Consider the following 10,972-nt stretch of genomic DNA (forward strand, 5'->3'; position numbering starts at 1 on the left):
CCCCCCGACCTTAAGAACTCATGAGTCATATGGGTAACATTAAGAAATGTGGGGAAGAGATGAGTACTGATCTCATAGATAAGTTACACAGTGAACCGCTGAGGGAGTCAACTGATGTCACTGGGGTGAGAGGGAGCGTGACTTTGGGTTCGTCTAAGGAAAACTGGTGTTTGTTGGGTCAGGGAGTCTGGTGATGTCACAGAAGACATCAGGTGATGCCTGCAAGTTGCAAAAGTGTTATCTCCGAGGGATGAAGGGTGACATCAGTGATGTACACCAGTGATGTCACCTGGATAATTGAATGGTCACAAAATGGTCACCAGCTGGTGATGTCAATGAATCAAACATGTGATGTAACCGGGAAAAACATATGATGTCAAGGAGTCAACACAAGTGATCATACCAAGGGAAAACGGGTGATGTCAGTGGTGCCAAGGGTATGGTAGGTGATGTCCAAGGGGTTAGACAAGTGGTGTCACACAGGAAAGCATGTGGCGTTACTATCGTATAAGGGTGATGTCACACAGGATAGAAGGTGACATCAGTTAGGAAGCCACGAAACAGCAGTCATACTTCACATCCTGAGGTAAACGTCAAAGGCCATAGCACTTTTCTCTCGTTCCATTTTCTCCAAGTTCCATAGAATTCATAAGATAGAAATGATCTGTATGGTAAACCCTAATCCCTCTTGTTATAGAAGTCTTAACCAATAATCTGTACGTACAATGTTAAACTCTTAGACCTATCAATGATACATTATCAAATCAATAACATCTTAGAAAGCCCTATCAATTTTCCCCCCTTTGCCTCTCATTGATTGATTATTGGATTAGTATCAATCAATACTATGTTTGAATCATCTATCGGTATCGCAAGGCTATATAAACCCAGTCGATCGATCTATACGGGATATATCTTCATTGTCTTCAGAGTATAAATGGAGTTATGATGGCGTCCTGCTGGTTGACTCCACCGGATGTTTTTGTGTTTCCCAGAAGTCGGAAGGACAGAAAACCTTGTTGTTGTTCATATGTCTTCTGTGGCTATATGTGTCGCCGGTGACCACAGCCGAGGGGCGTCGCTGCCCCACTCACTCAACACTTGGTCGTGTACTTTAGGTATGTGGTTGGGTTTGGTACTTCCCCAGGCAGCAAATTGTCGTCCATAATGTAGGATCTTTAACATGCTTAGAGCAAGTGATTTACTATCGTGTGTGTGTGTGTGTGTAGTTTGATGTAGTGAGTGTTGTGTGCTAAAACAATATAACATTGGATAACAGAGAAACTTCGTATAGAATATTTTACCTCAATAGAAAACATTTTTTACAATCAACACGTACCTGAATATTTATTAGAATAGGAGTAATATCTAAGATTAGATGATACTGAACTAATCACAAAGGGGGTTTTTTTCCCCCCTGCCCCGCGTTCTTTTCATTTTGGGTCGGGAAAAGGTTTAGAAAACGAATGTCCCAAAAAAACCCCAAACGAATTTCTAAAACTTTTTAAACAAAGACCTTCCCGGGCCATCTACCAAATTTTCTGTGTCCCAAAAAATTGTCCCCGGGCGTAAAACCTTCCCGGGAAAAAGGGGGACACAACAAAGACTAAAATTTTGACGGTGGGGATTCACAAACCTTTCCCTGCCGGGTTTTGCAAAAAACAAGTCCCTGCCCCTTATTCCCCCTTTTTCCAAAAACCGGCCCCAATTTTTTAATGACGTTATAAGAATTTTTGGGAAAAATTGATTTTCTTAAACAAATTCCTTTAGGGAACCGTTTTGTTTTACCTCTTTCTTTCCCTAAAAAAAGCTTTAAAAATAAGTTTAAATTTTCACGAATTTAATCAAGATTTAATTATTTTTTCCTTTTTAAACCCTAAAAGAAGGAAAAATTTTCCAGCTCTATTCCTGTTAAACTAAAAAAATTTTGTCCAAAAAAGGAAATAAAAAGGTTTTTGGATATTGTAGGGTTTTCGGAAAAAGTGCCAAGGGAACATCGGTAATTTGTGCACGACAACCAGTTTTTAAAAAATTTTGAAACGGGTATGTTAACTCACTAGGGATAATAAATTTGTATTAAAAACCTGTAAAAAAAACCCAAAACAGAAAACCCGGGAAGTGTGTTCATTTACTTTAGGAAAAAACAGGGCCATAAACAAAACCCACCTGACTGCCTTGGCTATTGCGTACAGGTAATCCAGGCATATAAGAGGTATAATCATTTGTCTTTGATCCTGTATATCTATCTATCTTTTGAAAAGTCTTTCTTTTTTAAAAAAATCGGGTTTAAGAAATTAAAAATTTTTTTGTATAAAACAAAAAGGAAAAAAAATCTTTTTGGGCATGAATAAAAAAAGTTTCAAAAATTTTTTCGCAAAAAAACAATGAAATTCTAAGTTTCGCTTTCCCAAAAATTTTTTTCCAAAAAGAAAGGCAAAAAAAATTTTAGGAAAAAACTAATGTTAAAATCGAAAAACAATTCCTTTCCCCTTTTTTAATATGAAAATGTATCACGCCCCTTTCTTTAAAAATTTATTCAACCCCTTAATTTTATGGGTATGAAAAATCTAAAAACATTAAAAGACGAAAGTCCAATTAAGCTTCTCTTCGTCATCAGCTTTGGATAGAGAGTAATAGTTTTCTGATCAAAGAATGGGAAATGTAATTTAAATTAAAAAGCGATGGCAAAAAGAGACCAAAATATAAAATTTATTAGGGGTAATGAGGGTTAAATTAATGTGGGGGTATTTGGTAAAACACTTAAAAAAATATCATCAAAACCTACAAAAAATTAAACCCTACCTTTACTTGCTTGGTCGAAAAAGTTGGTAAAATCATAAGAATTTAAATTGGGATTGATTTGTTGCTGGAAAATCGTTTTTTGGGCCCCCCTGTGTCGCGTTTTTTGACATTTGGGGAAAAGTTGCGTGAAAGTTCAGTCATTTGGCCCCAACTGTCCCTCCTGTTTTTCCCGTACTGGGCCCTAATCTGCCCCCCAACCCCCCCAACTTGCTCAAAAAAAAACTGGCCCTCAAACTTGCCACACTAAACCCCTTTAAACAGTCGTTCCCCCTTCATCAGCGATAAGAAATCATTTTTTTTGTTATGGGAGAAAATACTTTCCCTTTACCCGACTGAGAACAAAACCCTTCCAAAAGAAACCCTTTATATAAAAAATTTTATAAATATAATATTTATATAATATAAATAATATTAAAATATATAAATAATTATTGACGTTTGTGTGAATAAATTGTACATTTCCTTTTCCATAGCCAGAGGTTGAACCATTATGTGACATTCATTTTTTTTCATTCATTTCAAGCTAAAAGTTTGTTTTCTAAATTGTTTCTTACATTTTTCATATGTATATATATGTATGTGTGTGTGTGTGTGTGTATGTGGCTATGTGTGTGTGTGTGTGTGTGTGTATAGTATATATATGTATATTATCCCTGGGGATAGGGTGAAAGAATACTTCCCACGTATTCCTCGCGTGTCGTAGAAAGCGACTAGAGGGACGGGAGCGGGGGGCCGGAAATCCTCCCCTCCTTGTATTAACTTTCTAAAATGGGAAACAGAAGAAGGAGTCACGCGGGATTGATCATCCTCCTCGAAGGCTCAGAGTGGGGTGCCTAAATGTGTGTGGATGTAACCAAGATGTGAAAAAAGGAGAGATAGGTAGTATGTTGAGGAAAGGAACCTGGATGTTTTGGCTCTGAGTGAAACGAAGCTCAAGGGTAAAGGGGAAGAGTGTTTTGGAAATGTCTGGGATGAAGTCAGGGTTAGTGAGAGGACAAAGCAAGGGAAGGAGTAGCAATACTCCTGAAACAGGAGTTGTGGGAGTATGTGATAGAATGTAAAAAAGGGTAAATTCTCGATTAATATGGGTAAAATTGAAAGTTGATGGAGAGAGGTGGGTGATTATTGGTGCATATGCACCTGGGCATGAGAAGAAAGATCATGAGAGGCAAGTGTTTTGGGAGCAGCTAAATGAGTGTGTTAGCGGTTTTGATGCACGAGACCGGGTTATAGTGATGGGTGATTTGAATGCAAAGGTGAGTAATGTGGCAGTTGAGGGAATAATTGGTATGCATGGGGTGTTCAGTGTTGTAAATGGAAATGGTGAAGAGCTTGTAGATTTATGTGCTGAAAAAGGACTGATGATTGGGAATACCTGGTTTAAAAAGCGAGATATACATAAGTATACTTATGTAAGTAGGAGAGATGGCCAGAGAGCGTTATTGGATTACGTGTTAATTGACAGGCGTGCGAAAGAGAGACTTTTGGATGTTAATGTGCTGAGAGGTGCAACTGGAGGGATGTCTGATCATTATCTTGTGGAGGCTAAGGTGAAGATTAGTATGGGTTTTCAGAAAAGAGGAGTGAATGTTGGGGTGAAGAAGGTGGTGAGAGTAAGTGAGCTTGGAAGGAGACCTGTGTGGGGAAGTACCAGGAGAGACTGTGTACAGAATGGAAAAAGGTGAGAACAATGGAAGTAAGGGAGTGGGGGAGGAATGGGATGTATTTAGGGAATCAGTGATGGATTGCGCAAAAGATGCTTGTGGCATGAGAAGAGTGGGAGGTGGGCTGTTTAGAAAGGGTAGTGAGTGGTGGGATGAAGAAGTAAGAGTATTAGTGAAAGAGAAGAGAGAGGCATTTGGACGATTTTTGCAGGGAAAAAATGCAATTGAGTGGGAGAAGTATAAAAGAAAGAGACAGGAGGTCAAGAGAAAGGTGCAAGAGGTGAAAAAAAGGGCAAATGAGAGTTGGGGTGAGAGACTATCAGTAAATTTTAGGGAGAATAAAAAGATGTTCTGGAAGGAGGTAAATAGGGTGCGTAAGACAAGGGAGCAAATGGAACTTCAGTGAAGGGCGTAAATGGGGAGGTGATAACAAGTAGCGGTGATGTGAGAAGGAGATGGAATGAGTATTTTGAAGGTTTGTTGAATGTGTCTGATGACAGAGTGGCAGATATAGGGTGTTTTGGTCGAGGTGGTGTGCAAAGTGAGAGGGTTAGGGAAAATGATTTGGTAAACAGAGAAGAGGTAGTAAAAGCTTTGCGGAAGATGAAAGCCGGCAAGGCAGCAGGTTTGGATGGTATTGCAGTGGAATTTATTAAAAAAGGGGGTGACTGTATTGTTGACTGGTTGGTAAGGTTATTTAATGTATGTATGACTCATGGTGAGGTGCCTGAGGATTGGCGGAATGCGTGCATAGTGCCATTGTACAAAGGCAAAGGGGATAAGAGTGAGTGCTCAAATTACAGAGGTATAAGTTTGTTGAGTATTCCTGGTAAATTATATGGGAGGGTATTGATTGAGAGGGTGAAGGCATGTACAGAGCATCAGATTGGGGAAGAGCAGTGCGGTTTCAGAAGTGGTAGAGGATGTGTGGATCAGGTGTTTGCTTTGAAGAATGTATGTGAGAAATACTTAGAAAAGCAAATGGATTTGTATGTAGCATTTATGGATCTGGAGAAGGCATATGATAGAGTTGATAGAGATGCTCTGTGGAAGGTATTAAGAATATATGGTGTGGGAGGCAAGTTGTTAGAAGCAGTGAAAAGTTTTTATCGAGGATGTAAGGCATGTGTACGTGTAGGAAGAGAGGAAAGTGATTGGTTCTCAGTGAATGTAGGTTTGCGGCAGGGGTGTGTGATGTCTCCATGGTTGTTTAATTTGTTTATGGATGGGGTTGTTAAGGAGGTAAATGCAAGAGTCCTGGAAAGAGGGCAAGTATGAAGTCTGTTGGGGATGAGAGAGCTTGGGAAGTGAGTCAGTTGTTGTTCGCTGATGATACAGCGCTGGTGGCTGATTCATGTGAGAAACTGCAGAAGCTGGTGACTGAGTTTGGTAAAGTGTGTGGAAGAAGAAAGTTGAAGAGTAAATGTGAATAAGAGCAAGGTTATTAGGTACAGTAGGGTTGAGGGTCAAGTCAATTGGGAGGTGAGTTTGAATGGAGAAAAACTGGAGGAAGTGAAGTGTTTTAGATATCTGGGAGTGGATCTGTCAGCGGATGGAACCATGGAAGCGGAAGTGGATCATAGGGTGGGGGAGGGGCGAAAATTTTGGGAGCCTTGAAAAATGTGTGGAAGTCGAGAACATATCTCGGAAAGCAAAAATGGGTATGTTTGAGGAATAGTGGTTCCAACAATGTTGTAATGGTTGCGAGGCGTGGGCTATGGATAGAGTGTGCGCAGGAGGATGGATGTGCTGGAAATGAGATGTTTGAGGACAATGTGTGGTGTGAGGTGGTTTGATCGAGTAAGTAACGTAAGGGTAAGAGAGATGTGTGGAAATAAAAAGAGCGTGGTTGAGAGAGCAGAAGAGGGTGTTTTGAAATGGTTTGGGCACATGGAGAGAATGAGTGAGGAAAGATTGACCAAGAGGATATATGTGTCGGAGGTGGAGGGAACGAGGAGAAGAGGGAGACCAAATTGGAGGTGGAAAGATGGAGTGAAAAAGATTTTGTGTGATCGGGGCCTGAACATGCAGGAGGGTGAAAGGAGGGCAAGAAATAGAGTGAATTGGAGTCATGTGGTATACAGGGGTTGACGTGCTGTCAGTGGATTGAATCAAGGCATGTGAAGCGTCTGGGTAAACCATGGAAAGCTGTGTAGGTATGTATATTTGGTGTGTGGACGTGTTTTGTACATGTGTAGGGGGGGGGGGTTGGGGCCTTTTTCCTTTGGGTCTTTTTCCCTTTTGGCACCTCGAAAACCCGGGGGAAGGGGCGACAAAGAATAAAAAAAAAAAAAAAAAAAAAAAAAATATATATATATAAAATTTTATAAAGGAAATAACGAGATAATAAGGGAAAAGAACACAATTAATAGTTTTCGCGAGAAAAGATGTCATTTTTTTTTTTTTTAAATTTTTTTCCCCCTGGCGGGAAAGGGATCTGGGGTGCCAGTTTGGAAGGGGTTTTTCCCAATCGCTTTTTTTCTTTAGCGAAAACCACAGTGGTACGACCTTTTGGGCTCGGTGCCCCCCCCAACCACCATCCCCCTCTTTTCAAAAACACATTGGTGGGCCCCCAAACCTTACCCAAACGAGAAATACCTTTAACCCATAGATGCTACCCTTGAACACTAAGGTACGACCTTTGAACCCTATGGTACGACCCTTGAGCACTAAGGTACGCCTTTGAACACTAGGGTACGCCGAAAACCTTTCCCCATATTCCCCTTCCCCGGGCTTTCCCCCGAAACAACCAAAGCACAAAGGCAAAGAAGGAAGAAGCAAAAAAAAAAACAACCACCCAGCACAAGGCGAAATTGAAGAACAAGCTACAACCCAAAACCCACCACCCTTTAAATCAACCCCCGCCCCAACACCCCCGTTCCCCCCCAAAACCCGGCCCCGCCCCAAACCCCCCAACCCCCAAACCCCCCCCCCCATCCCTCCCCCTCCTCCCCTTGGGGGCTTTACTTTCCAGTGACGAGAGAGTAGGGGGGGGGCCTGGGGGTGGGTCCCTGCCCCCGAAAAGCAAAGTTGCCATGGAACCCCGGGTGTTTTTGGGCTTTTTCCCTCGGGGCACAAAACCGCGGGTGGGTTTCGCTGGTTTTGATATGGCATGAGGCCAGCATAAAACGACCAGTGACCTGAGTCCTCAAACCCCACCGGCAAACATAAACTTTAAAATGAATGGACGTATTTTTTTCCCCCCCACGGTGCAAATCCTACAGAAATTTCCTGTTAAACTGGGAGGGTCGATGTCTCAATGGGCTGATAAAGTAGAATATTAAAAAATTTCGGGGTAAATGGGGGCCTTGACTCACTGGCAATAAGGCGCACCATCTGGCCCCAGCAGAAACCCGAAATTCCCCCCATAAATAAAAAGCGATTTTAATAATATTTACAAAACCGTTCCGATTTTTCCGAAAATCCGGTTCGCAAAACAAAAGGAAAGACGTCTTTTCAGGCCCGGGGATCCACTCTTGGGTAATCCCGTCCTTACAAAAGGCAAAAAAATGGTTTTTTGAATTTTCGTTTCGGGGTATAAATACAACATGCGTAAAGACAGACAGAAGACAAACAAGGGCGGACAGACGACAGACAGACACACACACACACACATACTTTTTATAATATATATATATAAAATTTTATATATATATAATATATATATTATATATTAATATATATATATATTAAAATATATATATATATATATATATAAAATATACGTGGGAAAGCCATTTTACAATGGGTTTACAACGGGAAATTTATCGTAGCTACGATCCTACGGAGGAAACATTTCAGTAAGTTGTTTACAATGATGACAAGTTGTGTTGAAGCTTGTGAAGATAAATGACTCATGTGAACACTTACACCCGACAGGTTCTTGCTGTCTAAGTCACCAGGGCCAAGATGTTCTCCGGCTCCTGAAGAACAGTGAACTGCCATGGATGCAGGCAGCACAGGTCCGAATCTGATATAAAGACAGGAACCTGGAATATCAATGAAAGGAATCTGCAACACGAGAGAAAGGATCCAGGATCATTAAAGATGGGAATCTGCAACATAAGAGATAGGAACACAAGGAGCCAGATGAAACAAACACGTTTATACTCCACCGTCCAACAAAGAAACTCACAAACACAAGAATTATTCCAATACAAAGTTTCTTTGAAGATGACAGTGTACAAAAACCTCCTTCATCCTGCTCTCGTGGACTCTAGGATGAGAAGTACTGGAATATTTAGCTCTCATGGTGGGGATCTGAGCGATGGCTCTGCTGGATGATGAAGACGGTGATGACAGAGAGGTGCTGGCGACACATTTCAAAGGCGGGAGACAAAATTCTGTTGATTCACATGAGTTGCATGTGATCATACATGTCTATCTACCACATCTTCTGTGATCTGTCTATGTCTATCTACGTCGAGAGCATCATCGAAGTCGTCACCGTTTGTCGAAGTCATGAAGGAGAGAGAGAGAGAGAGAGAGAGAGAGAGAGAGAGAGAGAGAAAGAGAGGGAGAGAAGAGAGAGAGAGAGAGAGAGAGAGAGAGAGAGAGAGAGAAGAGAGAGAGAGAGCGAGAGAGAGAGAGGGAGAGAGAGAGAGAGAGAGGCCTCCTGCCATTGGCAGATCCTGACCTCTCTCCCTGACGCGGGGCTGGGAGGTGGTCACCAGAGACCCTTCTCACTCGCCCACGGCAACTCACCCACCCCCTCCACCCCAAACCCCTCCACCCACCCCTTTCCCCCCCAAAACCCCCCCCAAAAAAAAGGGGCCCCCCCCGGGGCCCCCAAAAAAAAAAAACCCCCCCCCCCCCCCCCCCCCCCCCAAAAACCCCCTTTCCCCCCCCCCCCCAACCCCCTTAACCCCCCCCCCCCCCCCCCCCCCCCCAAAAAAAAAAAAAAAAAAAAAACCCCCAAAAAAAAAAAAAAAAAAAAAAACCAAAAAAAAAAAAACCCCCCCCCCCCCCCCCCCCCCCCCCCCCCCCCCCCCCCCCCCCCCCCCCCCCCCCCCCCCCCCCCCCCCCCCCCCCCCCCCCCCCCCCCCCCCCCCCCCCCCCCCCCCCCCCCCCCCCCAAAACAAAATTTTCCCCCCCCCAAAAAACCCCCCCTTCCCCCCCCCCCCCCCCAACCCCCCCCCAAAAAACCCCCCCCCCTTTACCCCCCCCCCCCCCAAACCCAGTTCCCCCCCCCCCCAAAAAACCCCCCCAAACCCCAAACCCCCCCCCCGGGGGGGGGGCTGAGGGTTCCAACCCAAATAAAAAAATTTTGGGGGGGGGAAAAAATTTTTTTTGGGAAATCCTGAGTCCCAAAAAGATAGCCCGGCAGCTGCTCGAGAGATGTGCAGATCTGCTTCATACAAGTATTTCCTAATCGTTTCCACTACTTTAACATCGTCAACTCTTTCCTCTTTTTTTTTTTTCAATCTCTTTTTCGGGAGAATTTAAGTGATATCGAATGCATGAAGGATGACTTGTGTTTGTGAATGAATTGTGAATGATTGAGTGCGTGATTGTAATGATTCAAATGTGCTCTTTGACCGAGACCCAGCTTTCATTTGTGGTTGTTGTTGTGGGGTCGTATTTCGGGAGACAGCCAGGATGACAGCATTAGAATCAGCGTCAGAGGCAGTGATAGCATCTCAGACAACTGTAATGACAGTAGACAGGTAATGGTTGGTTGTAGAGGTAGTAGTAGACAGAGAGAGAGGGAGATCATCACATTCAGCGTCTAAGGTTCTGTGTGGTAGAGCCAGGCAGCCTCAGACACAGTAGCAGCAGCGACACAGAAAAGACCTATTCATAGCATGGGTCCAAAATCGTATTACCTTTACCACTTCTGTGGGACATTTTGCCTTCCTCCTCCTCCTCCTCTTCCTCCTCCTGGAGCTGCTGTTGAAGTGGTTCCTCTCTCCTCTGTCATACAGCTTCTCTTTCACGCTTCATAAATCCTTATATCCCGGGGTCCCGCGTGTGTCCCGACTTCCCTCGCCAAGAGACCTCAAGCATACATCATGGAAACTGCTTCGTCCTCTGTCAGACAAGCCGGCCTTCCTCAGGGGGGTACGTTCTCCCAGCGAGGCGCGAGGCGGCGTCACTACTGTTGAGATCTTGAAGATGATGCTTGATCTGTGGCTCCCTCCTCTCTCCCTCTCCCTCCTTCCCTCCCTCCCTCCTCCGTCCCGAGGAAGGAGGGAGGGAGAGACTCTCTCTCTCTCTCTCTCTCTCTCTCTCTCTCTCTCTCTCTCTCTCTCTCTCTCTCTCTCTCTCTCTCTCTCTCTCTCTATCCCGTCCTCAGACACCAAGAAATGCATGCTACACTAACCCTCGCATCTCTCCTGCTTGTCAGGCGAATGTCTCTTGTTCGTAAAATGTTTCTAATACGAAATGCAAGAAAATTTATATATATATATATATATATATATATATATATATATATATATATATATATATATATATATATATATATATATATATATATATGCGTGTGTGTATGTGTGTGTGTATGT

The sequence above is a fragment of the Panulirus ornatus genome, chromosome 29 (genome assembly GCF_036320965.1).
Source record: "Panulirus ornatus isolate Po-2019 chromosome 29, ASM3632096v1, whole genome shotgun sequence".
NCBI classification, from domain to species: domain Eukaryota; kingdom Metazoa; phylum Arthropoda; class Malacostraca; order Decapoda; family Palinuridae; genus Panulirus; species Panulirus ornatus.